The sequence below is a fragment of the Primulina tabacum genome, chromosome 10 (genome assembly GCF_025594145.1).
Source record: "Primulina tabacum isolate GXHZ01 chromosome 10, ASM2559414v2, whole genome shotgun sequence".
Lineage (NCBI taxonomy): Eukaryota > Viridiplantae > Streptophyta > Magnoliopsida > Lamiales > Gesneriaceae > Primulina > Primulina tabacum.
Genome location: NC_134559.1, coordinates 37,838,983 through 37,866,574, shown reverse-complemented (window position 1 = coordinate 37,866,574; position 27,592 = coordinate 37,838,983). Strand labels below are relative to the sequence as shown.

At 43.6% G+C, this 27,592-nt stretch overlaps 19 non-coding genes and 11 pseudogenes across 19 annotated transcripts; all 30 read right to left on the bottom strand.

The window, feature by feature from the left end:
* Positions 1 to 584: 584 nt before the first annotated feature.
* Positions 585 to 701, bottom strand: LOC142506581 (5S ribosomal RNA). The gene has a single exon (XR_012804870.1). It is a non-coding gene; the product is annotated as a 5S ribosomal RNA (ribosomal RNA).
* A 683-nt stretch (positions 702 to 1,384) lies between these two features.
* LOC142513408 (5S ribosomal RNA) lies at positions 1,385 to 1,503 on the bottom strand. Its single transcript, XR_012809356.1, has one exon. It is a non-coding gene; the product is annotated as a 5S ribosomal RNA (ribosomal RNA).
* Positions 1,504 to 2,186: 683 nt separating this feature from the next.
* LOC142506722 (5S ribosomal RNA) lies at positions 2,187 to 2,305 on the bottom strand. Its single transcript, XR_012805004.1, has one exon. It is a non-coding gene; the product is annotated as a 5S ribosomal RNA (ribosomal RNA).
* Positions 2,306 to 2,908: 603 nt separating this feature from the next.
* On the bottom strand, positions 2,909 to 3,027 carry LOC142507516 (5S ribosomal RNA). The gene has a single exon (XR_012805772.1). It is a non-coding gene; the product is annotated as a 5S ribosomal RNA (ribosomal RNA).
* A 673-nt stretch (positions 3,028 to 3,700) lies between these two features.
* LOC142509031 (5S ribosomal RNA) lies at positions 3,701 to 3,818 on the bottom strand. Its single transcript, XR_012807222.1, has one exon. It is a non-coding gene; the product is annotated as a 5S ribosomal RNA (ribosomal RNA).
* Positions 3,819 to 4,501: 683 nt separating this feature from the next.
* Positions 4,502 to 4,620, bottom strand: LOC142517449 (5S ribosomal RNA). Its single transcript, XR_012813194.1, has one exon. It is a non-coding gene; the product is annotated as a 5S ribosomal RNA (ribosomal RNA).
* Positions 4,621 to 5,044: 424 nt separating this feature from the next.
* Positions 5,045 to 5,163, bottom strand: LOC142507555 (5S ribosomal RNA). The gene has a single exon (XR_012805810.1). It is a non-coding gene; the product is annotated as a 5S ribosomal RNA (ribosomal RNA).
* A 684-nt stretch (positions 5,164 to 5,847) lies between these two features.
* On the bottom strand, positions 5,848 to 5,966 carry LOC142516319 (5S ribosomal RNA). Its single transcript, XR_012812120.1, has one exon. It is a non-coding gene; the product is annotated as a 5S ribosomal RNA (ribosomal RNA).
* A 680-nt stretch (positions 5,967 to 6,646) lies between these two features.
* On the bottom strand, positions 6,647 to 6,765 carry LOC142513673 (5S ribosomal RNA). The gene has a single exon (XR_012809607.1). It is a non-coding gene; the product is annotated as a 5S ribosomal RNA (ribosomal RNA).
* A 2,143-nt stretch (positions 6,766 to 8,908) lies between these two features.
* LOC142510662 (5S ribosomal RNA) lies at positions 8,909 to 9,026 on the bottom strand (annotated as a pseudogene).
* Positions 9,027 to 9,712: 686 nt separating this feature from the next.
* On the bottom strand, positions 9,713 to 9,831 carry LOC142513236 (5S ribosomal RNA). The gene has a single exon (XR_012809194.1). It is a non-coding gene; the product is annotated as a 5S ribosomal RNA (ribosomal RNA).
* Positions 9,832 to 10,514: 683 nt separating this feature from the next.
* On the bottom strand, positions 10,515 to 10,638 carry LOC142507223 (5S ribosomal RNA). The gene has a single exon (XR_012805484.1). It is a non-coding gene; the product is annotated as a 5S ribosomal RNA (ribosomal RNA).
* A 683-nt stretch (positions 10,639 to 11,321) lies between these two features.
* Positions 11,322 to 11,439, bottom strand: LOC142512067 (5S ribosomal RNA; annotated as a pseudogene).
* Positions 11,440 to 13,930: 2,491 nt separating this feature from the next.
* LOC142511226 (5S ribosomal RNA) lies at positions 13,931 to 14,047 on the bottom strand (annotated as a pseudogene).
* A 685-nt stretch (positions 14,048 to 14,732) lies between these two features.
* On the bottom strand, positions 14,733 to 14,852 carry LOC142510624 (5S ribosomal RNA; annotated as a pseudogene).
* A 677-nt stretch (positions 14,853 to 15,529) lies between these two features.
* Positions 15,530 to 15,648, bottom strand: LOC142516549 (5S ribosomal RNA). The gene has a single exon (XR_012812338.1). It is a non-coding gene; the product is annotated as a 5S ribosomal RNA (ribosomal RNA).
* Positions 15,649 to 16,327: 679 nt separating this feature from the next.
* LOC142509507 (5S ribosomal RNA) lies at positions 16,328 to 16,448 on the bottom strand. The gene has a single exon (XR_012807678.1). It is a non-coding gene; the product is annotated as a 5S ribosomal RNA (ribosomal RNA).
* A 682-nt stretch (positions 16,449 to 17,130) lies between these two features.
* Positions 17,131 to 17,263, bottom strand: LOC142510078 (5S ribosomal RNA; annotated as a pseudogene).
* Positions 17,264 to 17,947: 684 nt separating this feature from the next.
* On the bottom strand, positions 17,948 to 18,066 carry LOC142515729 (5S ribosomal RNA). Its single transcript, XR_012811558.1, has one exon. It is a non-coding gene; the product is annotated as a 5S ribosomal RNA (ribosomal RNA).
* Positions 18,067 to 18,747: 681 nt separating this feature from the next.
* LOC142511608 (5S ribosomal RNA) lies at positions 18,748 to 18,866 on the bottom strand (annotated as a pseudogene).
* Positions 18,867 to 19,481: 615 nt separating this feature from the next.
* On the bottom strand, positions 19,482 to 19,600 carry LOC142509856 (5S ribosomal RNA). The gene has a single exon (XR_012808005.1). It is a non-coding gene; the product is annotated as a 5S ribosomal RNA (ribosomal RNA).
* A 683-nt stretch (positions 19,601 to 20,283) lies between these two features.
* On the bottom strand, positions 20,284 to 20,404 carry LOC142511704 (5S ribosomal RNA; annotated as a pseudogene).
* Positions 20,405 to 21,086: 682 nt separating this feature from the next.
* Positions 21,087 to 21,219, bottom strand: LOC142510076 (5S ribosomal RNA; annotated as a pseudogene).
* Positions 21,220 to 21,903: 684 nt separating this feature from the next.
* Positions 21,904 to 22,022, bottom strand: LOC142515728 (5S ribosomal RNA). Its single transcript, XR_012811557.1, has one exon. It is a non-coding gene; the product is annotated as a 5S ribosomal RNA (ribosomal RNA).
* Positions 22,023 to 22,703: 681 nt separating this feature from the next.
* On the bottom strand, positions 22,704 to 22,822 carry LOC142511524 (5S ribosomal RNA; annotated as a pseudogene).
* A 616-nt stretch (positions 22,823 to 23,438) lies between these two features.
* Positions 23,439 to 23,557, bottom strand: LOC142509855 (5S ribosomal RNA). Its single transcript, XR_012808004.1, has one exon. It is a non-coding gene; the product is annotated as a 5S ribosomal RNA (ribosomal RNA).
* A 682-nt stretch (positions 23,558 to 24,239) lies between these two features.
* On the bottom strand, positions 24,240 to 24,358 carry LOC142511007 (5S ribosomal RNA; annotated as a pseudogene).
* A 617-nt stretch (positions 24,359 to 24,975) lies between these two features.
* Positions 24,976 to 25,094, bottom strand: LOC142509853 (5S ribosomal RNA). Its single transcript, XR_012808002.1, has one exon. It is a non-coding gene; the product is annotated as a 5S ribosomal RNA (ribosomal RNA).
* Positions 25,095 to 25,777: 683 nt separating this feature from the next.
* LOC142510811 (5S ribosomal RNA) lies at positions 25,778 to 25,896 on the bottom strand (annotated as a pseudogene).
* Positions 25,897 to 27,169: 1,273 nt separating this feature from the next.
* LOC142507349 (5S ribosomal RNA) lies at positions 27,170 to 27,288 on the bottom strand. Its single transcript, XR_012805609.1, has one exon. It is a non-coding gene; the product is annotated as a 5S ribosomal RNA (ribosomal RNA).
* Between the last annotated feature and the right edge of the window lie 304 nt (positions 27,289 to 27,592).

Here is a 27,592-nt window from a genome sequence, read left to right as displayed (position 1 = left end):
AGTTAAGTGTTCTGGCGCGATGGCAGAGGTAGGATGGGTGACCTCCCTGGGAAGACCTCGTGTCGCGACCGTTTACGTAAATTATGGATAAAACAGTCGAAATAATTGTTTTTAATGAGTTAACAGTCTCCGGAGTAATCTGCGTCATACCCTTCCGCACAGAACCGGCTCACGACAACAAAAATCGATAAATGTTCCCAGAAAATAGAAAAAAAAATAAGAAGAAAAAAATAACGAATGTAAAGCTATTATTATGCCTGGGATACGATAAAATGGAACCGGAATCGAATTTCGAACTTCCTACGCGGATTTCTCGAGGAAACGAAAGCTTAACAGAAGCGGTATATCGCAAATTAGAGTGTCTTAGAGAAGGAATTCGGCTAAAATCTCGTCAGCTCATTGCGTAGCAATGATTCTCGTCCGTTTGCCCGTTTATAATCAAATTAGCCTACAATTTTGTCCAAATCCGGCAGTGCCCGAGCTACTTTCATTTCACATGTCTTATATGGTCCCGATCGAGAATCAGATGATTTGAGCCGAAAATCGTCTGTCAACAAGTAATCAAAAATAGAAAAACACGAAAAGGGGTGCAACACGAGGACTTCCCAGGGGTCACCCATCCTAGTACTGCTCTCGCCAAGCACGCTTAACTTCGGAATTCTGATGGGATCCGGTGCATTAGTGCTGGTATGATCGCACCCGACATTGAGTGGGATGTTTATTCTTATATCCCTCGAGTACGTGTGGAGCGGGCGGCGATGGACAACACGCGGCACTGCTCTCGCCCAATCATAACCTGAAGTTAAGCGTTCTGGCGCAATGGCAGAGCTAGGATGGGTGACCTCCCTGGGAAGACCTCGTGTCGCGATTGTTTACGTAAATTATGGATAAAACAGTCGATATAATTGTTTTTAATGAGTTAACCGTCTCCGGAGTAATCTGCGTCATACCCTTCCGCACAGAACCGGCTCACGACAACAAAAATCGATAAATGTTCGCAGAAAATAGAAAAAAAAAATAAGAAGAAGGAAATAACGAATGTAAAGCTATTATTATGCCTGGGTTACGATAAAATGGAACCGGGAACGAATTTCGAACTTCCTAAGCGGATTTCTCGAGGAAACGAAAGCTTAACAGAAGCGTTAAATCGCAAATTAGAGGGTCTTAGAGAAGGAATTCTGCTAAAATCTCGTCAGCTCATTGCGTAGTAATGAGTCTCGTCCGTTTGCTCGTTTACAATCAAATTAGCCTACAATTTTGTCCAAATCCAGCAGTGCCCGAGCTACTTTCATTTCACATTTCTTATCTGGTCTCGATCGAGATTCAGATGATTTGAGCCGAAAATCGTCTGTCAACAAGTAATCAAAAATAGAAAAACACGAAAAGGGTGCAACACGAGGACTTTCCAATGGGTCACCCATCCTAGTACTGCTCTCGCCCAAGCACGCTTAACTTCGGAGTTCTGATGGGATCCGGTGCATTAGTGCTGGTATGATCGCACCCGACATTGCGTGGGATGTTTATTCTTATATCCCTCGAGTACTTGTGGAGTGGGCGGCGATGGACAAAACGCGGCACTGCTCTCGCCCAATCATAACCATGAAGTTAAGCGTTCTGGCGCGATGGCAGAGGTAGGATGGCTGACCTCCCTGGGAAGACCTCGTGTCGCGACCGTTTACGTAAATTATGGATAAAACAGTCGAAATAATTGTTTTTAATGAGTTAACCGTCTCCGGAGTAATCTGCGTCATACCCTTCCGCACAGAACCGGCTCACGACAACAAAAATCGATAAATGTTCCCAGAAAATAGAAAAAAAATAAGAAGAAGGAAATAACGAATGTAAAGCTATTATTATGCCTGGGATACGATAAAATGGAACCGGAATCGAATTTCGAACTATCTAAGCGGATTTCTCGAGTAAACGGAACCTTAACAGAAGCGTTAAATCGCAAATTAGAGGGACTTAGAGAAGGAATTTAGCTAAAATCTTGCCAAGACTTTGCGGAGTAATAAGTCTCGTCCGTTTGCCCGTTTACAATCAAATTAGCCTACAATTTAGTCCAAATCCGGCAGTACCCGAGCTACGCTGATTTCACATGTCTTATCTGATCCCCATCGAGATTCAGATGATTTGAGTCGAAAATCGTCTGTCAACAAGTAATCAAAAATAGAAAAACACGAAAAGGGGTGCAACACGAGGACTTCCCAGGGGGTCACCCATCCTAGTACTGCTCTCGCCCAAGCAAGCTTAACTTCGGAGTTCTGATGGGATCCGATGCATTAGTGCTGTTTTGATCGCACACGATATTGATTAGGATGTTTATTCTTATATCCCACGAGTACGTGTGGAGCGGGCGGCGATGGACAAAACGCGGCACTGCTCTCGCCCAATCAGAACCATGAAGTTAAGCGTTCTGGCGCGATGGCAGAGCTAGGATGGGTGACCTCCCTGAGAAGTCCTCGTGTCGCGACCGTTTAAGTAAATATTGGAAAAAACAGTCGAAATAATTATTTTTAATGATTTAACCGTCTCCGGAGTAATCTGCGTCATACCCTTCCGCACAGAACCGGCTCACAACAACATAAATCGATAAATGTTCCCAAAAAATAGAAAAAAATTAAGAAGAAGAAAATAGCGAATCTAAAGCTATTATTATGCCTGGGATATGATAAAAAGAAACTGGAATCGAATTTCAAACTTCCTAAGTGGATTTTTTCGAGGAAACGGAAGCTTAAGAGAAGCGGTAAATCGAAATTAGAGGGTCTTAAAGAAGGAATTTGTCCAAATCCGTCAGTGCCCGAGCTACGTTGGTTTCACATGTCTTATCTGGTCCCGATCGAGATTCAGATGATTTGAGCCGAAAATCGTCTGTCAACAAATAATCAAAAATAGAAAAACACGAAAAGAGGTGCAACACGAGGACTTCCCAGGGAGTCGCCCCTTCTAGTACTGGTCTCGCCCAAGCACGCTTAACTTCGGAGTTCTGATGGGATCCGGTGCATTAGTGCTGGTATGATCGCTGCCGACATTGAGTGGGATGTTTATTCTTATATGCCCTCGAGTACGTGTGGAGCGGGCGGCGATGGACAACACGCGGCACTGCTCTCGCCCAATCAGAACTATGAAGTTAAGCGTTCTGGCGCGATGGCAGAGCTAGGATGGGTGACCTCCTTGAGATGTCCTCGTGTCGCGACCGTTTAAGGAAATTATGGATAAAACAGTCGAAATAATTGTTTTTAATGAGTTAACCGTCTCCGGAGTAATCTGCGTCATACCCTTCCGCACAGAACCGGCTCATGACAACAAAAATCGCTAAATATTCCCAAAAAATAGAAAAAAAATGGGAAGAAGAAAATATCGAATGTAAAGCTATTATTATGCCTGAGATACGATAAAATGGAACCAGAATCGAATTTCAAACTTCCTAAGTGGATTTCTCGAGGAAACAGAAGCGGTAAATCGCAAATTACAGGGTCTTAGAAAAGGAATTCGGATAAAATCTCGCCGCCTCATTGCGCAGTAATGAGTCTCGTTCGTTTGCACGTTTACAATCAAATTAGCCTACAATTTTGTCCAAATCTGGCAGTGCCCGAGCTACGTTGATTTCACATGTCTTATCTGGTCCCGATCGTGATTCAGATGATTTGAGCCGAAAATCGTCTGTCAACATGTAACCAAAAATAGAAAAACACGAAAAGGGATGCAACACGAGGACTTCCAAGGGGGTCACCCATCCTAATACTGCTATCGCCCAAGCACGCTTAACTTCGGAGTTCGATGGGATCCGGTGCATTAGTTCTGGTATGATCGCACCCGACATTGAGTGGGATGTTTATTCTTATACCCTTCGAGTACGTGTGGAGCAGGCGGCGATGGACAACACGCGGCACTGCTCTCGCCCAATCAGAACCATGAAGTTAAGCGTTCTGGCGCGATGGCAGAGCTAGGATGAATGACCTCCCTGGGAAGTCCTCGTGTCGCGACCGTTTACGTAAATTATAGCTAAAACAGTCGAAATAATTGTTTTTAATGAGTCAACCGTCTCCGGAGTAATCTGCTTCATACACTTCCGGATAGAACCGGCTCACGACAACAAAAATCGCTAAATGTTCCCAGAAAATAGAAAAAAAAATAAGAAGAAGAAAAGAGCGAATGTAAAGCTATTATTATGCCTGGGATACGATAAAATGGAACCGGAATCGAATTTCGAACTTTCTAAACGGATTTCTCGAGAAAACAGAAGCTTAATAGAAGCGGAAAATCGCAAATTAGAGTGTCTTAGAGAAAGAATTCGGCTAAAATCTCGCCAGCTCATTGCGGAGTAATGAGTCTCGTTCGTTTGCTCGTTTACAATCAAATTAGGCTACAATTTTTCAGAATCCGGCAGTGCCCGAGCTACGTTGATTTCACATGTCTTATCTGGTCCCGATCGTGATTCAGATGATTTGAGCCGAAAATCGTCTGTCAACAAGTAATCAAAAATAGAAAAACACGAAAAGGGGTGCAACACGAGGACTTCCAAGGGGGTCACCCGTCCTAGTACTGCTATCGCCCAAGCACGCTTAACCTCGGAGTTCCGATGGGATCCGGTGCATTAGTGCTGGTATGATCGCACCCGACATTTAGTGAGATGTTTATTCTTATATCCCTCGAGTACGTGTGGAGCGTGCGGCGATGGACAACACGCGGCACTGCTCTCGCCCAATCAGAACCATGAAGTTAAGCGTTCTGGCGAACTGGAATCGAATTTCGAACTTCCTAACCGGATTTCTCGAGGAAACGGAAACTTAACAGAAGCGGAAAATCGCAAATTAGAGGGTCTTAGAGAAGGAATTCGGCTAAAATCTCGCCAGCTTATTGCGGAGTAATGAGTAACGTTCGTTTGCCCGTTTACAATCAAATTAGGCTACAATTTTGTCCAAATCCGGCAGTGCCCGGGCTACGTTGATTCCACATATCATATCTGGTCCGATCGAGATTCAGAAGATTTTAGCCAAAAATCGCCTATTACAAATTAATCAAAAATAGAAAAACACGAAAAAAGGTGTAATACGAGGACTTCCCAGGGGGTCACCCATCCTAGTATTGCACTCGCCCAAGCATGCTTAACTTCGGAGTTCTGATGGGATCCGGTGCAGTAGTGCTGGTATGATCGCTCCCGACGTTAAGTGGGATTTTTATCCTTATATCCCTCGAGTACGTGTGGCGCGGGCGGTGATGGACAACACGCGGCACTGCTCTCGTCCCAATCAGAACCATGAAGTTAAGCGTTCTGGCGCGATGGCAGAGCTAGGATGGGTGACATCCCTGGAAAGTCCTCGTGTCGCGACCGTTTACGTAAATTATATCTGAAACAGTCGAAATAATTGTTTTTAATGAGTTAACCGTCTCCGGAGTAATCTGCATCATAACCTTCCGCACAGAACCGGCTCACGACAGCAAAAATCGCTAAATGTTCCCAGAAAATAGAAAAAAAAATAAGAAGAAGAAAGTAGCGAATGTAAAGCTATTATTATGCCTGGGATACGATAAAATGGGACCGGAATCGAATTTCTGACTTCCTAAGCGGATTTCTCGAGAAAACGGAAGCTTAACAGAAGCGTTAAATCGCAAATTAGAGGGTCTTAGAGAAGGAATTCGGCTAAAATCTTGTCAGCTCATTGCGTAGTAATGAGTCTCATCCTTTTGCCCGTTTACAATCAAATTAGCCTTCAATTTTGTCCAAATCCGGCAGTGCCCGAGCTACATTGATTTCACATGTCTTATCTGGTCCCGATCGTGATTCAGATGATTTGAGCCGAAAATCATCTGTCTACAAGTAATCAAAAATAGAAAAACACGAAAAGGATACAACACGAGGACTTCCAAGGGGGTCGCCCACCCTAGTACTGCTCTCGCCCAAGCACGCTTAACTTCGGAGTTCTGATGGGATCCGATGCATTAGTGCTGGTATGATCACACCCGACATTGAGTGGGATGTTTATTCTTATATCCCTCGAGTACGTGTGGAGCGGGAGGCGATGGACAACACGCGACACTGTTCTCGCCCAATCAGAACCATGAAGTTAAGCGTTCTGGTGCGATGCCAGAGCTTGGATGGGTGACCTCCCTGGGAAGTCCTTGTGTCGCGACCGTTTACGTAAATTATGGATAAAACTGTCGAAATAATTTTTTTAATGAGTTAACCGTCTCCGGAGTAATATGCGTCACCCTTCCGCACAGATCCTGCTCAAGACAACAAAAATCGCTAAATGTTCTCAGAAAATAGAAAAAAAATTAGAAGAAGAAAATAGCGAATGTAAAGCTATTATTATGCCTGGAATACGATAAAATGGAACCGGAATCGAATTTCGGACTTCCTAAGCGGATTTCTCGAGGAAACAGAAGCTTAACAGAAGCGGAAAATCGCAAATTAGAGGGTCTTAGAGAAAGAATTCGGCTAAAATCTCGCCAGCTCATTGCTGAGTAATGAGTCTCGTTCGTTTGCCCGTTTACAATCAAATTAGCCCACAATTTTGTCAAAATCCGGCAATGCCCGAGCTACGTTGATTTCACATGTCTTATCTGGTCCCGATCGTGATTCAGATGATTTGAGCCGAAAATCATCTGTCAACAAGTAATCAAAAATAGAAAAACACGAAAAGGGGTGCAACACGAGGACTTCCAAGGGGGTCACCCATTCTAGTACTGCTCTCGCCCAAGCACGCTTAACTTCGGAGTTCTGGTGGGATCCGGTGCATTAGTGCTGGTATGATCGCACCCGACATTGAGTGGGATGTTTATTCTTATATCCCTCGAGTACGTGTGGAGCAGGCGGCGATGTACAACACGCGGCACTGCTCTCGCCCAATCAGAACCATGAAGTTAAGCGTTCTGGCGCGATGGCAGGGCTAGGATGGGTGACCTCCCTGGGAAATCCTCGTGTCGCGACCGTTTACGTAAATTATAGATAAAACAGTCAAAATAATTGTTTTTAATGAGTCAACCGTCTCCGGAGTAATATGCGTCATACCCTTCCGCACAGAAACTGCTCAAGACAACAAAAATCGCTAAATGTTCCAAGAAAATAGAAAAAAAAATTGAGAAGAAAAAATAGCAAATGTAAAGCTATTATTATGCCTCTAATACGATAAAATGGAACAGAAATCGTATTTAGAACTTGCTAAGCGGATTTCTCGAGGAAATGGAAGCTTAACAGAAGCGGAAAATCGCAAATTAGAGGGTCTTAGAGAAGGAATTCGGCTAAAATCTCGCCAGCTCCTTGCGGAGTAATGAGTCTCGTTCGTTTTCCCGTTTACAATCAAATTAGGCTTCAATTTTGTCCAAATCCGGCAGTGCCCGAGCTACGTTGATTTCACATGTCTTATCTGGTCCCGATCGTGATACAGATTATTTGAGCCGAAAATCATCTGTCAACAAGTAATCAAAAATAGAAAAACACGAAAAGGGGTGCAACACGAGGACTTCCAAGGCGGTCACCCATCCTAGCACGCTTAATTTCGGAGTTCTGATGGGATCCGGTGCATTAGTGCTGGTATGATCGCACCCGACATTGTGTGGGATGTTTATTCTTATATCCCTCGAGTACGTGTGGAGCGGGCGGCTGATGGACAACACGCGGCACTGCTCTCGCCCAATCAGAACCATGAAGTTAAGCGTTCTGGCGCGATGGCAGAGCTAGGATGGGTGACCTCCCTGGGAAACCCTCGTGTCGCGACCGTTTACTTAAATTATAGCTAAAATAGTCGAAATAATTGTTTTTAAATAGTCAACCTTCTCCGGAGTAATCTGCGTCATACCCTTCCGCACAGAACCGGCTCACAACAACAAAAATCGCTAAATGTTCACATAAAATAGAAAAAAAATAAGAAGAAGAAAATAGCGAATGTAAAGCTATTATATGCCTGAGATACGATAAAATGAAACCAGAATCGAATTTCGGACTTTCTAAACGGATTTATCGAGGAAACGGGAGCTTAACAGAAGCGGAAATTCGCAAATTAGAGGGTCTTAGAGAAGGAATTCGGCAAAAATCTCTCCAGCTCATTGCGGAGTAATGAGTCTCGTTCGTTTGCCCGTTTACAATCAAATTAGGCTACAATTTTGTCCAAAATCCGGCAGTGCCCGAGCTACGTTGATTTCACATGTCTTATCTGGTCCCGATCGTGATTCAGATGATTTGAGCCCAAAATCGTCTTTCAACAAGTAATCAAAAATAGAAAAAAAAGAAAATGGGTGCATCACGAGGACTTCCCAGGGGGTCACCCATCGAGGGGCGATGGACAACACGCGGCACTGCTCTCGCCCAATCAGAACCATGAAGTTAAGCGTTCTGGCGCGATGGCAGAGCTAGGATGGGTGACCTCCCTGGAAAGTCCTCATGTCGTGACCGTTTACATAAATTATCGCTAAAACTGTTGAAATAATTGTTTTTAATGAGTTAACCATCTCCGGAGTAATCTGCGTCATAACCTTCCGCACAAAACCGGGTCACGACAACAAAAATCGCTAAATGTTCCCAGAAAATAGAAAAAAATTAAGAAGAAAAAAAGTAGCGAATGTAAAGCTATTATTATGCCTGGGATACGATAAAATGGAACCGGAATCGAATTTCGGAATTCCTAAAAAGATTTCTCGAGGAAACGGAAGCTTAACCGAAGCGGAAAATCGCAAATTAGAGGGTCTTAGAGAAGGAATTCAGCTAAAATCTCTCCAACTCATTGCGGAGTAATGAGACTCGTTCGTTTGCCCGTTTACAATCGAATTAGCCTACAATTTTGTCCCAATCCGGCAGTGCCCGAGCTACGTTGATTTCACATGTCTTATCTGGTCCTGATCCAGATTCAGATGATTTGAGCCGAAAATCGTCTGTCAACAAGTAATCAAAAATAGAAAAACACGAAAAGGGGTGCAACACGAGGACTGCCTAGGGGGTCACCCATCCTAGTACTGCTCTCCCCCAAGCACGCTTAACTTGGAGTTCTGATGGGATCCGGTGCATTAGTTCTGGTATGATCGCACCCGACATTGAGTGGGATGTTTATTCTTATATCCCTCGAGTATGTGTGGCGCGGGCGGCAATGGACAACACGCGGCACTGCTCTCGCCCAATCAGAACCATGAAGTTAAGCGTTCTGGCGAGATGATAGAGCTAGGATGGGTGACCTCCCTGGAAAGTTCTCGTGTCGCGAACGTTTACGTAAATTATAGCTAAAACAGTAAAAATAATTGTTTTTAATGAGTAAACCATTTCCGGAGTAATCTGCGTCATACCCTTCCGCACAGAACCGGCTCACGACAACAAAAATCGCTAAATGTTCCCAGAAAATTGAAAAAAAAAATAAGAAGAAGAAAATAGCGAATGTAATGCTATTATTATGCCTCGGATACGATAAAATGGAATCAAAATCGAATTTCGGACTTCCTAAATGGATTTCTCGAGGAAACGGAAGCTTAACAGAAGAGGAAAATCGCAAATTAGAGGTTCTTAAAGAAGGAATTCGGCTAAAATCTCGCCAGCTCATTGCGGAGTAATGAGTCTCGTTCGTTTGCCCATTTACAATCAAATTAGGCTACAATTTTGTCCAAATCCGGCAGAGCCCGAGCTACGTTGATTTCACATGTCTTATCTGGTGCCGATCAAGATTCAGATGATTTGAGCCGAAAATCGTCTGTCAACAAGAGTAATCAAAAATAGTAAAACAAGAAAAGGGTGCAACACGAGGACTTTCCAGTGGGTCACCCATCCTAGTACTGCTCTCGCCCAAGCACGCTTAACTTCGGAGTTCTGATGGGATCCGGTGCATTAGTGCTGGTATGATCGCACCCTACATTGCGTGGGATGTTTATTCTTATATCCCTCGAGTACGTGTGGAGTGGGCGGCGATGGACAACACGCGGCACTGCTCTCGCCCTATCATAACCATGAAGTTAAGCGTTCTGGCGCGATGCCAGAGCTAGGATGGGTGACCTCCCTGAAATGTCCTCGTGTCGTGATCTTTTACATAAATTATCGCTAAAACTGTTGAAATAATTGTTTTTAATGAGTTAACCATCTCCGGAGTAATCTGCGTCATACCCTTCCGCACAAAACCGGCTCACAACAACAAAAATCGCTAAATGTTCCCAGAAAATTGAAAAAAAAATAAGATGAAGAAAATAGCGAATGTAAGCTATTATTATGCCTGGAATACGATAAAATGGAACAGAAATCGAATTTAGAACTTGCTAAACGGATTTCTCGAGGAAACGGAAGCTTAACAGAAGCGGAAAATCGCAAATTAAAGGGTCTTAAAGAAGGAATTCGTCTAAAATCTCGCCAGCTCATTGCGGAGTAATGAGTCTCGTTCGTTTGCCCGTTTACAATCAAATTAGCCTACAATTTTGTTCAAATCCGGCAGAGCCCGAGCTACATTGATTTCACATGTCTTATCTGGTGTCGATCGAGATTCAGATGATTTGAGCCGAAAATCATCTGTCAACAAGTAATCAAAAATAGAAAAACAAGAAAAGGGGTGCAACACAAGGACTTCCCAGGGAGTCGGGTCACCCATCCTAGTACTGCTCTCGCCCAAGCACGTTTAACTCCGGAGTTCTGATGGGATCCGGTGCATTAGTGCTGGTATGATCGCACCCGACATTGATTGGGATGTTTATTATTATATACCTCGAGTACGTGTGGAGCGGGCGGCGATGGACAACAAGCGGCACTACTCTCGCCCAATCAGAACCATGAAGTTAAGCGTTCTGGCGCGATGGCAGAGCTAGGATGGGTGACCTCCCTGAGAAGTCCTCGTGTCGCGACCGTTTATGTAAATATTGGAAAAAACAGTCGAAATAATTATTTTTAATGATTTAACCGTCTCCGGAGTAGTCTGCGTCATATCCTTCCGCACAGAACCGGCTCACGACAACAAAAATCGCTAAATGTTCCCAGAAAATAGAAAAAAAAATAAGAAGAAGAAAATAGCGAATGTAAAGCTATTATTATGCCTGGGATACGATAAAATGGAATGGAATCGAATTTCGGACTTCCTAAGCGGATTTCTCGAGGAAACGGAAGCTTAACAGAAGCGGAAAATCGCAAATTAGAGGGTCTTAAAGAAGGAATTCGGCTAAAATCTCGCCAGATCATTGCGGAGTAATGAGTCTCGTTCGTTTGCCCGTTTACAATCAAATTAGGCTACAATTTTGTCCAAATCCGGCAGTGCCCGAGCTACGTTGATTTCACATGTTTTATCTGGTCCCGATCGAAATTCAGATGATTTGAGCCGAAAATCGTCTGTCAACAAGTAATCAAAAATAGAAAAACACAAAAAGGGATGCATCACAAGGACATTCCAGGGGGTCACCCATCCTAGTACTGCTCTGGCCCAAGCCACTTAACTTCGGAGTTCTGATGGTATCCGGTGCATTAGTGCTGGTATGATCGCATCCGACATTGAGTGAGATGTTTATTCTTATATCCCTCAAGTGCGTGTGGCGCGGGCGGCGATGGACAACAAATAAATCCTTATATTATTTCGAAAATTCTGATTCAGCCCTTAAACGTTCGTAAATTGCCCTTAGGTCCCAAATCTTTCGAAATATTGCATTTTGGTCCCTTAAATTTCGATACTTGCATGTTTATTTTATATGCCGGAACGTAAATTTTATCCGTGTGGGTTTTTCAATAAAAAAATACGAACTTTTTGGCAATCCGGCTATTTAATTCCCAAACTATTTTTACCAAAACATTACTAATATTTTAATTAATTATAATATAGACTAATTAGGCTTAATTAGGGGCTTATTAGGCCTAAAGCCTTGTTAGTGTTTAATTAAGTATATAATATGTAAACCTTTCCCATAACCCTACGATTCTTTAAAAAGGACACGGCCACTCTTCTGAAAGTACCTAGATTACACGGCACACACATGCTTAAAAATCGAGGCAAACTTTCGAGCATTGCCAAGGGAAAGTCTTAGCCAAGGTTCTTGCTCCGTTCTTCGTCATCGTCAACGGTTTTTCGTGCATAAATTACGCATAGGCACACCTATTCTTCCCTTCAAACTATCATCACATCATATTATATTTTTATGCATGAAAATTTTGGGAAACAAGTGACACTTTGAATTATTTTCGTTTTTATGCAATCCATGAAATTCCAAGCATGATTTTGATTCAAACTTTTGTCGTTTACATGTATATACGGGCTGCCATGATATAGGTTATGTTAAGGCATGATTTTACGCGGGATTTAGAGTCCTAGATAATCACCTTAACACCACACATGCAATAGAACACAAGCTGTGCAGCAACTTGCTGTCATGGAGCAAAGGGGTTAGGTTTTATTGTTGCAGGGGCTAGGGCTTGCTTGGCTGGTTCCAGGGGTTAGCCAAGGTCGTGGGTGAGTTAGGGATAGAGTCCTAGCCATGCTAGGACTCGCGCTCAAGGGCTGGGAAGGAGTCCTAGCAGGCTATGACTCCCACCGGAGAATCAAGGGGAATTGCGTGCAGGGTTCTGGGCTTGTTGCAGGCTGGTGGGCATGGTCCAGGGGGCTTGGGCTGGGTCAGGTCGAGTCCTTAGGGTCCTTAGCGGGTGCACAACAGGTTGGTTCAGTGGCTGGGTTCGTTGGTAGATGCAGGGAAGCTTGATCAAGAGTCCTTGTCCAACAAGGATTTCTCGGCCATCTTATGGTAGAGGAGTATGGAGCTTGTTTTTTGGTTTGGGCTGTTTTCCATGGGATCTTTGGGCCCAGTAGCGTACTTTAGGATGGTCGTCAAGTTTTGGATCAACATGGTTCGGGGGTAACTCGTGAAAATCAAGAGATGGCTCGGGGTCGAAGATTTTGGTTCATTAGGGTTTTTAAAACTTGGGAAAATTGAAAAATGGTTCACGGGGGTTGAGTCGTGGTTCATAAGGGCTAAAATAATATAAAAAGACTAAATTCTCAACTGGTACCAACACTTAGGAATCTAGGTACATAAGCCTGGAGGTCCTGGGTTCAAGTGTTGGGGAAGGCGAAAGAAACCACTTACCAGGGATGAGATATTCTATGAGTGACGGTGCATTGGCATGGGCCAAGGCCCATGCTGGACAATCCTAACGACCCATGAACTGTAGTGGTGTGTGGGTATGGGCCGAGGCCTTTGTTGGTTCAGCTTAATGGCCCATGATCATTACAAAAAAAAGCGCTTTTTTTGTAACGATCATGGGCCATTAGGCTGAACCAACAAAGGCATCGGCCCATGCTGGACCATCCTAACGACCCATGACAAGTAGTGGTGCGTGGGTATGGGCCGAGGTCTTTGTTGGTTCAGCCTAATGGCCCATGATCATTATAGCAATGCTCTCGCCCAATCAGAACCATGAAGTTAAGCGTTCTGGCGCGATGGTAGAGCTAGGATGGGTGACCTCCCTGGGAAGTCCTCGTGTCGCGACCGTTTACGTAAATTATGGATAAAACAATCGAACTAATTGTTTTTAATGAGTTAACCGTCTCCGGAGTAATCTGCGTCATACCCTTCCGCACAGAACCGGCTCACGACAACAAAAATCGCTAAATGTTCCCAGAAAATAGCAAAAAAAAAAATAGCGAATTTAAAGTTATTATTATGCCTGGGATAAGATAAAATGGAACCGGAATTGAATTTCGGACTTCCTAAGCGGATTAATCGAGGAAACAGAAGCTTAACAGAAGCGGAAAATCGCATATTAGAGGGTCTTAGAGAAGGAATTCGGCTAAAATCTTGCCAACTCATTGCGGAGTAATGAGTCTCGTTCGTTTGCCCGTTTACAATCTAATTAGGCTACAATTTTGTCCGAATCTGGCAGAGCCCGAGCTACGTTGATTTTACATGTCTTATCTGGTCCCGATCGTGATTCAGATGATTTGAGCCGAAAATCGTCTGTGAACAAGTAATCAAAAATAGAAAAACACGAAAAGGGTTCCAACACGAGGACTTCCCAGGTGGTCACCCATCCTAGTACTACTAGACCAAGCACGCTTAACTTCGGAGTTCTGACTGGATCCAGTGCATTAGTACTGGTATGATCGCAACCGACATTGAGTGGGGTGTTTATTCCTATATCCCTCGAGTACGTGTGGCGCGAGCGGCAATGGACAACACGCGGCACTGCTCTCGCCCAATCAGAACCATGAAGTTAAGCGTTCTGGCGAGATGGCAGAGCTAGGATGAGTGACCACCCTGGGAAGTCCTCGTGTCGCGACCGTTTACATAAATTATAGCTCAAACAGTCGAAATAATTGTTTTTAATTAGTTAACCGTCTCCGGAGTAATCTCCGTCATTCCATTCCGCATAGAACCGGCTCACGACAACAAAAATCTCTAAATGTTCCCAGAAAATAGAAAAAAAAATAAGAAGAAGAAAATAGCGAATGTGAAGCTATTATTATGCCTGGGATACGATAAAATGGAACCGGAATCGAATTTAGGACTTCCTAAGCGGATTTTCTCGAGGAAACAGAAGCTTAACAAAAGCGGAAAATCGCAAATTAGAAGGTCTTAGAGAAGGAATTCGGCTAAAATCTCGCAGGCTCATTGCGGAGTAATGAGTCTCGTTCGTTTGCCCGTTTACAATCTAATTAGGCTGCAATTTTGTCCAAATCCGGTAGTGCCCGAGCTACGTTGATTTCACATGTCTTATCTTGTCCCGATCGAGATTCAGATGATTTGAGCCGAAAATCGTCTGTCAACAAGTAATCAAAAATAGAAAAACACGAAAAGGGATGCAACACAAGGACTTTTTAGGCGGTCACCCATCCAAGTACTGGTCTCACCCAAGCAAGCTTAACTTCAGAGTTCTGATGGGATCCGGGTGCATTAGTGCTGGTATGATCGCACCCGACATTGAGTGGGATGTTTATTCTTATATCCCTCGAGTACGTGTGGAGCGGGCTGCGATGGACAACACGCGGCACTGGTCACGCCTAATCAGAACCATGAAGTTAAGCGTTCTGGAGCGATAGCAGAGCGAGGATGGGTGACCTCCCTGGGAAATCCTAGTGTCGCGACCCTTTACGTAAATTATGGCTAAAATTGTCGAAATAATTGTTTTTAATGAGTTAACCATCTCCGGAGTAATCTTTGTCATACCCTTCCAAACAGAACAGGCTAACGACAACAAAAATCGCTAAATGTTTCCAGAAAATAAAAAAAAAAGAATAAAATAGCGATTGTAAAACTATTATTATGCCTGGGATACGATAAAATGGAATCGAAATCGAGTTTCGAACTTCCTAAGCGGATTTATCGAGGAAACGAAAGCTTAAACAAAGCAGAAAATCGCAAATTAGAGGGTCTTAGAGAAGGAATTCGGCTAAAATCTCGCCAGCTCATTGCGAAGTAATGAGTCTCGTTCATTTGCCCGTTTACAATCAAATTAGGCTACAATTTTTTCCAAATCCGGCAGTGCCCGAGCTATGTTGATTTCACATGTCTTATCTTGTCCTGATCGAAATTAAGATGATTTGAGCCGAAAATCGTCTGTCAACAAGTAATTAAAAATAGAAAAACACGAAAAGGGGTGCAACACGAGTTCTTCCCAGGGGGTCAATCATCCTAGTGCTGCTCTCGCCCAAGCACGCTTAACTTCGGAGTTCTGATGGGATCCGGTGCATTAGTGCTGGTATGATCGCACCCGACATTAAGTGGGATATTTATTTTTATATCCCTCGAGTACTTGTAAAGCGGGCGGCGATGGACAACACGCGGCACTGATCTCGCCGAATCAGAACCATGAAGTTAAGCGTTCTGGCGCGATAACAGAGCTAGGATGGGTGACCTCCCTGGGAAGTCCTCGTGTCGCGATCCATTACGTAAATTATGGATAAAACAATCGAAATAATTGTTTTTAATGAGTTAACCGTCTCCGGAGTAATCTGCGTCATACCCTTCCGCAAAGAACCGGATAACGACAACAAAAATCGCTAAATGTTCCCAGAAAATAAAAAAAAAATAAGAAGAAAATAGCGAATGTAAAGCTATTATTATGCCTGGGATATGATAAAATGGAATGAAATTGAATTTCGGACTTCCTAAGCGGATTTCTCGATGAAACAGAAGCTCAACAGAAGCGGAAAATCGCAAATTAGAAGGTCTTAGAGAAGGAATTGGGCTAAAATCTCGCCAGCTCATTGCGGAGTAATAAGTCTCGTTCGTTTGCCCGTTTACAATCAAACTAGGCTACTATTTTGTCCAAATCCGGCAGTGCCCGAGTTACGTTGATTTCACATGTATTTTCCGGTTTCGATCGTGATTCAGATGATTTGAGCCGAAAATCGTCTGTCAACAAGAAATCAAAAATAGAAAAACACGAAAAGGGGTGCAACACGAGGACTTCCCAGTGGGGGAAACCCATCCTAGTACTGCTCTCGCCCAAGCACGCTTAACTTCGGAGTTCTGATTGGATCCAGTGTATTAGTACTGGTATGATCGCAACCGACATTAAGTGGGATGTTTATTTTTATATCCCTCGAGTACGTGTGGCGCGAGCGGCGATGGACAACACGCGGCACTACTCTCGCCAAATCAGAACCATGAAGTTAAGCGTTCCGGCGAGATGGCAGAGCTAGGATGGGTCACCTCCCTGGGAAGTCCTCGTGTCGCGACCGTTTACGTAAATTATAGCTAAAACAGTCGAAATAATTGTTTTTAATGAGTTAACCATCTCCGGAGTAATCTGCGTCATACCTTTTTGCACAAAACCGACTCACGACCACAAAAATCGCTAAATGTTCCTCGAAAATAGAAAAAAAATTAGAAGAAGAAAATAGTGGATGAAAAGCTATTATTATGCCTGGGATACGATAAAATGGAATCAGAATCGAATTTAGGACTTCCTAAGCGGATTTCTCGAGGAAACGAAAGCTTAACATAAGCGGTAAATAGCAAATTAGAGGGTTTTAGAGAAGGAATTCGGCAAAATCTCGCCAGCTCATTCCGGAGTAATGAGTCTCGTTCGTTTGCCCGTTTACAATCAAATTAGCCTGCATTTTTGTCCAAATCCGGCAGTGCCCGAGCTACGTTGATTTCACATGTCTTATCTGGTCTCGATCGAGATTCAGATGATTTGAGCCGAAAATCGTCTGTGAACAAGTAATCAAAAATAGAAAAACACGAAAAGGAGTACAACACGAGGACTTCCCAGGGGGTCACCCATTCTAGTACTGCTCTCGCCCAAGCACTCCTGCCCAAGCACGCTTAACTTCGCAGTTCTGATTGGATTCGGTGCATTAGTGCTGGTATGATCGCACCCGACATTGAGTGGGATGTTTATTCTTATATCCCTCGAGTACGTGTGGAGCGGGCGGCGATGGACAACACGCAGCACTGCTCTCGCCCAATCAGAACCATGAAGTTAAGCGTTCTGGCAAGATGGCAGAGCTAGGATGGGTGACCTCTCTGGGAAGTCCTCGTGTCACGACCGTTTACGTAAATTATAGCTAAAACAGTCGAAATAATTGTTTTTAATGAGTTTACCGTCTCCGGAGTGATCTGTGTCATACCCTTCCGCACAGAACCGGCTCACGACCACAAAAATCGCTAAATGTTCCCAGAAAATAGAAAAAAAAATAAGAAGAAGAAAATAGTGAATGTAAAGCTATTATTATGCCTGAGATACCATAAAATGGAACCTGAATCGAATTTTGGTCTTCCTAAGCGGATTTATCGAGGAAACGGAAGCTTAACAGAAGCGGAAAATCGCAAATTAGAGGGTCTTAGAGAAGGAATTCGGCTAAAATCTCGCCAGCTCATTGCGGAGGAATGAGGCTTGTTCGTTTGACCGTTTACAATCAAATTAGGCTACAATTTTGTCCAAATCCGGCAGTGCCCGAGCTACGTTGATTTCACTTGTCTTATCTGGTCCCAATCGAGATTCAGATGATTTGAGCCGAAAATCGTCTATCAACAAGTAATCAAAAATAGAAAAACAAGAAAAGGGGTGCAACACGAGGACTTCCCAGGGGGTCACCCATCCTAGTACTTCTCTCGCCCAAGCATGCTTAACTTCTGAGTTCTGATGGGATCCGATGCATTAGTGCTGGTATTATCGCACCCGACATTGAGTGGGATTTTTATTCTTATATCCCTCGAGTACGAGTGGAGCGGGTGGCGATAGACAACACGCGGCACTGCTCTCGCCCAACAGAACCATGAAGTTAAGCGTTCTGGCGCGATTGCAGAGGTAGGGTGGGTGACCTCCCTGGGAAGTTCTCGTGTCGCGACCGTTTACGTAAATTATGGCTAAAACAGTAGAAATAAATGTTTATAATGAGTTTACCATCTCCGGAGTAATCTGCGTCATAGGCTTCCGCACAGAACCGACTCACGACAATAAAAATCGCTAAATGTTCCGAGAAAATAGAAAAAGATAAGAATAAGAAAATAGCGAATGTAAAGCTATTATTATGCTTGGGATACGATAAAATGGAATCGGAATCGAATTTCGGACTTCCTTAGCGGATTTCTCGAGGAAACGAAAGTTTAACAGAAGCGGAAAATCGCAAATTAAAGGGTCTTAGAGAAGGAATTTGGTTAAAATCTTTCCACCTCATTGCGGAGCAACGAGTCTCGTTCGTTTGCCCGTTTACAATCAAACTAGCCTACAATTTTGTCCAAATCAGGCAGTGCCCGAGCTACGTTAATTTCACATGTCTTTTTTGGTCACGATCGAGATTCAGATGATTTGATCCGAAAATAGTCTGTCAAGAAGTAATCAAAAATAGAAAAACACGAAAAGGGGTTCAACACGAGGACTTCCCAGGGGGTCACCCATCCTAGTACTGCTCTCGTCCAAGCTCGCTGAACTTCAAAGTTCTGATGGGATCCGATGCATTAGTGTTGGTATGATCGCACCCGACAATGAGTGGGATAATTATTCTTATATCCCTCGAGTACATGTGGAGCTGGCGGCGATGGACAACACGCGGCACTGCTCTCGCCCAATCAGAACCATGAAGTTAAGCATTCTGGCGCGATGGCAGAGCGAGGATGGACCTCCTGGGAAGTTCTCGTGTCGCGACCATTTACGTAAATTATGGCTAAACAGTCGAAATAATTGTTTTTAATGAGTTAACCATCTCCGGAGTAATCTTCGTCATACCCTTCCGCTCAGAACTGGCTCACGACAACAAAAATCGCTAAATGTTCCCAGAAAATAGAAAAAAAAAGAAGAAAATAGCGAATGTAAAGCTATTATTGTGTCGGGATACGATAAAATGGAATCGGAATCGAATTTTGGACTTCCTAAGCGGATTTCTCGAGGAAACGGAAGCTTAATAGAAGCGGAAAATCGCAAATTAAAGGGTCGTAGAGAAGGAATTCGGCTAAAATCTCGCCACCTCGTTGCGGGGTAATAAATATCGTTCGTTTGTCAACAAGTAATCAAAAATATATGGTCCCGATCGAGATTCAGATGATTTGAGCCGAAAATCGTCTGTCAACAAGTAATCAAAAATAGAAAAACACGAAAAAGGGTGCAACACGAGGACTTCCCATGGGGTGACCCATCCTAGTACTGCTCTCGCCCAAGCACGCTTAACATCGGAGTTCTGAAGGGATCCGTTGCATTAGTGCTTGTATGATCGGACCCGACATTGAGTGGGATGTTTATTCTTATATCCCTCGAGTACGTGTGGAGCGGGCGGCTATGGACAACACGCGGCACTGCTCTCGCCCAATAAGAACCATGAAGTTAAGCGCTCTAGCGCGATGGCAGAGCTAGGATGGGTGACCTCCCTAGGAAGTCCTCGTGTCGCTACCGTTTACGTAAATTATGGATAAAATAGTCGAAATAATTGTTTTTAATGAGTTAACCGTCTCCGGAGTAATCTCCGTCATTTCCTTCCGCACAGAACCGGCTCACGACAACATAAATCTCTAAATGTCCCCAGAAAATAAAAAAAAAATAAGAATATGAAAATAGCGAATGTAAAACTATTATTATGCCTGAGATACGATAAAATGGAACCGAAATCGAATTTCGGACTTCCTAAGCGGATTTCTCGATGAAACAGAAGCTCAACAGAAGCGGAAAATCGCAAATTAGAGGGTCTTAGAGAAGGAATTGGGCTAAAATCTCGCCAGCTCATTGCGGAGTAATAAGTCTCGTTCGTTTGCCCGTTTACAATCAAACTAGGCTACTATTTTGTCCAAATCCGGCAGTGCCCGAGTTACGTTGATTTCACATGTATTTTCTGGTTTCGATCGTGATTCAGATGATTTGAGCCGAAAATCGTCTGTCAACAAGAAATCAAAAATAGAAAAACACGAAAAGGGGTGCAACACGAGGACTTCCCAGTGGGGGAAACCCATCCTAGTACTGCTCTCGCCCAAGCACGCTTAACTTCGAAGTTCTGATTGGATCCAGTGTATTATTACTGGTATGATCGCAACCGACATTAAGTGGGATGTTTATTTTTATATCCCTCGAGTACGTGTGGCGCGAGCGGCGATGGACAACACGCGGCACTACTCTCGCCAAATCAGAACCATGAAGTTAAGCGTTCCGGCGAGATGGCAGAGCTAGGATGGGTCACCTCCCTGGGAAGTCCTCGTGTCGCGACCGTTTACGTAAATTATAGCTAAAACAGTCAAAATAATTGTTTTTAATGAGTTAACCATCTCCGGAGTAATCTGCGTCATACCCTTTTGCACAGAACCGACTTACGACCACAAAAATCGCTAAATGTTCCTCGAAAATAGAAAAAAAATTAGAAGAAGAAAATAGTGGATGAAAAGCTATTATTATGCCTGGGATACGATAAAATGGAATCGGAATCGAATTTAGGACTTCCTAAGCGGATTTCTCGAGGAAACGAAAGCTTAACATAAGCGGTAAATAGCAAATTAGAGGGTTTTAGAGAAGGAATTCGGCAAAATCTCGCCAGCTCATTGCGGAGTAATGAGTCTCGTTCGTTTGCCCGTTTACAATCAAATTAGCCTGCATTTTTGTCCAAATCCGGCAGTGCCCGAGCTACGTTGATTTCACATGTCTTATCTGGTCTCGATCGAGATTCAGATGATTTGAGCCGAAAATCGTCTGTGAACAAGTAATCAAAAATAGAAAAACACGAAAAGGAGTACAACACGAGGACTTCCCAGGGGGTCACCCATTCTAGTACTGCTCTCGCCCAAGCACTCCTGCCCAAGCACGCTTAACTTCGCAGTTCTGATTGGATTCGGTGCATTAGTGCTGGTATGATCGCACCCGACATTGAGTGGGATGTTTATTCTTATATCCCTCGAGTACGTGTGGAGCGGGCGGCGATGGACAACACGCAGCACTGCTCTCGCCCAATCAGAACCATGAAGTTAAGCGTTCTGGCAAGATGGCAGAGCTAGGATGGGTGACCTCTCTGGGAAGTCCTCGTGTCACGACCGTTTACGTAAATTATAGCTAAAACAGTCGAAATAATTGTTTTTAATGAGTTTACCGTCTCCGGAGTGATCTGTGTCATACCCTTCCGCACAGAACCGGCTCACGACCACAAAAATCGCTAAATGTTCCCAGAAAAGAGAAAAAAAAATAAGAAGAAGAAAATAGTGAATGTAAAGCTATTATTATGCCTGAGATACCATAAAATGGAACCTGAATCGAATTTTGGTCTTCCTAAGCGAATTTATCGAGGAAACGGAAGCTTAACAGAAGCGGAAAATCGCAAATTAGAGGGTCTTAGAGAAGGAATTCGGCTAAAATCTCGCCAGCTCATTGCGGAGGAATGAGGCTTGTTCGTTTGACCGTTTACAATCAAATTAGGTTACAATTTTGTCCAAATCCGGCAGTGCCCGAGCTACGTTGATTTCACTTGTCTTATCTGGTCCCAATCGAGATTCAGATGATTTGAGCCGAAAATCGTCTATCAACAAGTAATCAAAAATAGAAAAACAAGAAAAGGGGTGCAACACGAGGACTTCCCAGGGGGTCACCCATCCTAGTACTTCTCTCGCCCAAGCATGCTTAACTTCTGAGTTCTGATGGGATCCGATGCATTAGTGCTGGTATTATCGCACCCGACATTGAGTGGGATTTTTATTCTTATATCCCTCGAGTACGAGTGGAGCGGGTGGCGATAGACAACACGCGGCACTGCTCTCGCCCAACAGAACCATGAAGTTAAGCGTTCTGGCGCGATTGCAGAGGTAGGGTGGGTGACCTCCCTGGGAAGTTCTCGTGTCGCGACCGTTTACGTAAATTATGGCTAAAACAGTAGAAATAATTGTTTATAATGAGTTTACCATCTCCGGAGTAATCTGCGTCATAGGCTTCCGCACAGAACCGACTCACGACAATAAAAATCGCTAAATGTTCCGAGAAAATAGAAAAAGATAAGAATAAGAAAATAGCGAATGTAAAGCTATTATTATGCTTGGGATACGATAAAATGGAATCGGAATCGAATTTCGGACTTCCTTAGCGGATTTCTTGAGGAAACGTAAGTTTAACAGAAGCGGAAAACCGCAAATTAAAGGGTCTTAGAGAAGGAATTTGGTTAAAATCTTTCCACCTCATTGCGGAGCAACGAGTCTCGTTCGTTTGCCCGTTTACAATCAAACTAGCCTACAATTTTGTCCAAATCAGGCAGTGCCCGAGCTACGTTAATTTCACATGTCTTTTTTGGTCACGATCGAGATTCAGATGATTTGATCCGAAAATAGTCTGTCAAGAAGTAATCAAAAATAGAAAAACACGAAAAGGGGTTCAACACGAGGACTTCCCAGGGGGTCACCCATCCTAGTACTGCTCTCGTCCAAGCTCGCTGAACTTCGAAGTTCTGATGGGATCCGATGCATTAGTGTTGGTATTATCGCACCCGACATTGAGTGGGATAATTATTCTTATATCCCTCGAGTACGTGTGGAGCTGGCGGCGATGGACAACACGCGGCACTGCTCTCGCCCAATCAGAACCATGAAGTTAAGCATTCTAGCGCGATGGCAGAGCGAGGATGGACCTCCTGGGAAGTTCTCGTGTCGCGACCATTTACGTAAATTATGGCTAAAACAGTCGAAATAATTGTTTTTAATGAGTTAACCATCTCCGGAGTAATCTCCGTCATACCCTTCCGCTCAGAACTGGCTCACGACAACAAAAATCGCTAAATGTTCCCAGAAAATAGAAAAAAAAAGAAGAAAATAGCGAATGTAAAGCTATTATTGTGTCGGGATACGATAAAATGGAACCGGAATCGAATTTTGAACTTCCTAAGCGGATTTCTCGAGGAAACGGAAGCTTAATAGAAGCGGAAAATCGCAAATTAAAGGGTCGTAGAGAAGGAATTCGGCTAAAATCTCGCCACCTCGTTGCGGGGTAATAAATATCGTTCGTTTGTCAACAAGTAATCAAAAATATATGGTCCCGATCGAGATTCAGATGATTTGAGCCGAAAATCGTCTGTCAACAAGTAATCAAAAATAGAAAAACACGAAAAAGGGTGCAACACGAGGACTTCCCATGGGGTGACCCATCCTAGTACTGCTCTCGCCCAAGCACGCTTAACATCGGAGTTCTGAAGGGATCCGTTGCATTAGTGCTTGTATGATCGGACCCGACATTGAGTGGGATGTTTATTCTTATATCCCTCGAGTACGTGTGGAGCGGGCGGCTATGGACAACACGCGGCACTGCTCTCGCCCAATAAGAACCATGAAGTTAAGCGCTCTAGCGCGATGGCAGAGCTAGGATGGGTGACCTCCCTAGGAAGTCCTCGTGTCGCTACCGTTTACGTAAATTATGGATAAAATAGTCGAAATAATTGTTTTTAATGAGTTAACCGTCTCCGGAGTAATCTCCGTCATTTCCTTCCGCACAGAACCGGCTCACGACAATAAAAATCGCTAAATGTTCCGAGAAAATAGAAAAAGATAAGAATAAGAAAATAGCGAATGTAAAGCTATTATTATGTTTGGGATACGATAAAATGGAATCGGAATCGAATTTCGGACTTCCTTAGCGGATTTCTCGAGGAAACGGAAGTTTAACAGAAGCGGAAAACCGCAAATTAAAGGGTCTTAGAGAAGGAATTTGGTTAAAATCTTTCCACCTCATTGCGGAGCAACGAGTCTCGTTCGTTTGCCCGTTTACAATCAAACTAGCCTACAATTTTGTCCAAATCAGGCAGTGCCCGAGCTACGTTAATTTCACATGTCTTTTTTGGTCACGATCGAGATTCAGATGATTTGATCCGAAAATAGTCTGTCAAGAAGTAATCAAAAATAGAAAAACACGAAAAGGGGTTCAACACGAGGACTTCCCAGGGGGTCACCCATCCTAGTACTGCTCTCGTCCAAGCTCGCTGAACTTCGAAGTTCTGATGGGATCCGATGCATTAGTGTTGGTATGATCGCACCCGACATTGAGTGGGATAATTATTCTTATATCCCTCGAGTACGTGTGGAGCTGGCGGCGATGGACAACACGCGGCACTGCTCTCGCCCAATCAGAACCATGAAGTTAAGCATTCTGGCGCGATGGCAGAGCGAGGATGGACCTCCTGGGAAGTTCTCGTGTCGCGACCATTTACGTAAATTATGGCTAAAACAGTCGAAATAATTGTTTTTAATGAGTTAACCATCTCCGGAGTAATCTCCGTCTTACCCTTCCGCTCAGAACTGGCTCACGACAACAAAAATCGCTAAATGTTCCCAGAAAATAGAAAAAAAAAAGAAGAAAATAGCGAATGTAAAGCTATTATTGTGTCGGGATACGATAAAATGGAACCGGAATCGAATTTTGAACTTCCTAAGCGGATTTCTCGAGGAAACGGAAGCTTAATAGAAGCGGAAAATCGCAAATTAAAGGGTCGTAGAGAAGGAATTCGGCTAAAATCTCGCCACCTCGTTGCGGGGTAATAAATATCGTTCGTTTGTCAACAAGTAATCAAAAATATATGGTCCCGATCGAGATTCAGATGATTTGAGCCGAAAATCGTCTGTCAACAAGTAATCAAAAATAGAAAAACACGAAAAAGGGTGCAACACGAGGACTTCCCATGGGGTGACCCATCCTAGTACTGCTCTCGCCCAAGCACGCTTAACATCGGAGTTCTGAAGGGATCCGTTGCATTAGTGCTTGTATGATCGGACCCGACATTGAGTGGGATGTTTATTCTTATATCCCTCGAGTACGTGTGGAGCGGGCGGCTATGGACAACACGCGGCACTGCTCTCGCCCAATAAGAACCATGAAGTTAAGCGCTCTAGCGCGATGGCAGAGCTAGGATGGGTGACCTCCCTAGGAAGTCCTCGTGTCGCTACCGTTTACGTAAATTATGGATAAAATAGTCGAAATAATTGTTTTTAATGAGTTAACCGTCTCCGGAATAATCTCCGTCATTTCCTTCCGCACAGAACCGGCTCACGACAACATAAATCTCTAAATGTCCCCAGAAAATAAAAAAAAAATAAGAATATGAAAATAGCGAATGTAAAACTATTATTATGCCTGAGATACGATAAAATGGAACCGAAATCGAATTTCGGACTTCCTAAGCGGATTTCTCGAGGAAACGGAAGCTTAACAGAAGCGGAAAATCGCAAATTAGAGAGTCTTAGAGAAGAAATTCGGCTAAAATCTCGCCAGCTCATTGCGGAGCAAAGAGTCTCGTTCGTTTGCCCGTTTACAATCAAATTAGTCTACAATTTTGTCCAAATCCGACAGTGCCCGAGCTACGTTGATTTCACATGTCTTATTTTGTCACAATCGAGATTCAGATGATTTGAGCCGAAAATCGTCTGTCAACAAGTAATCAAAAATAGAAAAACAGGAAAAGAGGTGCAACACGAGGACTTCCCAGGGGGTCACCCATCCTAGTACTGGGATGGACCAAGCACGCTTAACTTCTGAGTTCTGATGGGATCCGGTGCATTAGTGCTGGTATTATCGCACCCGACATTGATTGGGATTTTTATTCTTATATCCCTCGAGTACGAGTGGAGAGGGCGGCGATGGACAACACGCGGCACTGCTCTCGCCCAATCAGAACCATGAAGTTAAGCATTCTGGCGCGATGGCAGAGCTAGGATGGACCTCCTGGGAAGTCCTCGTGTCGTGACCGTTTACGTAAATTATAGCTAAAACAGTCGAAATAATTGTTTTTAATGAGTTAAGCATCTCCGGAGTAATCTGCGTCATACCCTTCCGCACAGAACCGGCTCACGAAAACAAAAATCGCTAAATGTTCCCAGAAAATAGAAAAAAAATAAGAATAAGAAAATAGCGAATGTAAATCTATTATTATGCCTGCGATACGATAAAATTGAACCGGAATCGAATTTCGGACTTCCTAAGCAGATTTCTCGAGGAAACGGAAGCTTAACAGAAGCGGAAAATCGCAAATTAGAGGGTCTTAGAGAAGAAATTCGGCTAAAATCTCGCCAGTCCGCAATGAGTCTCGTTCGTTTGCCCGTTTACAATCAAATTATGCTACAATTTTGTCCAAATCGGACAGTGCCCTAGCTACGTTGATTTCACATGTCTTATCTGGTCTAGATCGAGATTCAGATGATTTGAGCCGAAAATCGTCTGTCAACAATTAATCAAAAATAGAAAAACACGAACAGAGGTACAACATGAGGACTTCCCAAGGGTTCTGGCACGATTGCAGAGCTAGGATGGGTGACCTCCATGGGAAGTCCTCGTGTCGCGACCGTTTACGTAAATTATGGCTAAAACAATCGAAATAATTGTTTTTAATGAGTTAACCGTCTCCGGAGTAATCCGCGTCATACCCTTCCGCACAAAACCGGCTCACGACAACAAAAATCGCTAAATGTTCTCAGAAAATAGAAAAAAAATAAGAATAAGAAAATAGCGAATGTAAAGCTATTATTATGGCTGAGATACGATAAAATGGAACTGGAATCGAATTTCGGACTTTCTAAGCAGATTTCTCGAGGAAACGAAAGATTAACAGAAGCGGAAAATCGCAAATTGGAGGGTCTTAAAGAAGAAATTCGGCTAAAATCTCGCCAGCTCATTGCGGAGTAATGAGTCTCGATCGTTTGCCCGTTTACAATCAAATTAGCCTACAATTTTGTCCAAATCCAGCAGTGCCCGAGCCAAGTTGATTTCACATGTCTTATCTGGTTCCGATCGAGATTCAGATGATTTGAGCCGAAAATCGTCTGTCAACAAGTTATCAAAAATAGAAAAAAACAAAAAGGGGTGCAACACGACGACTTCCCAGGGGGTCGCCCATCCTAGTACTAGTCTCGCCCAAGCATGCTTAACTTCGAAGTTCTAATGGGATCCGGTGCATTAGTGCTGTTATGATCGCACCCGACATTGAGTGAGTTGTTTATTCTTATATCCCTCGAGTACGTGTGAAGCGGGCGGCGATAGACAACAAGCGGCACTGCTCTCGCCCAATCAAAACCATGAAATTAAGCGTTCTGGCGCGATGGCAGAGCTAGGATGGGTCACCTACCGGGAAGTCCTCGTGTCGCAACCGTTTACGTAAATTATGGCTAAAAAAGTCGAAATAATTGTTTTTAATGAGTTAACCGTCTTCAGAGTAATCTGCGTTATACCCTTCCGCACAGAACCGGCTCACGATAACAAAAATCGATAAATGTTTCTAGAAAA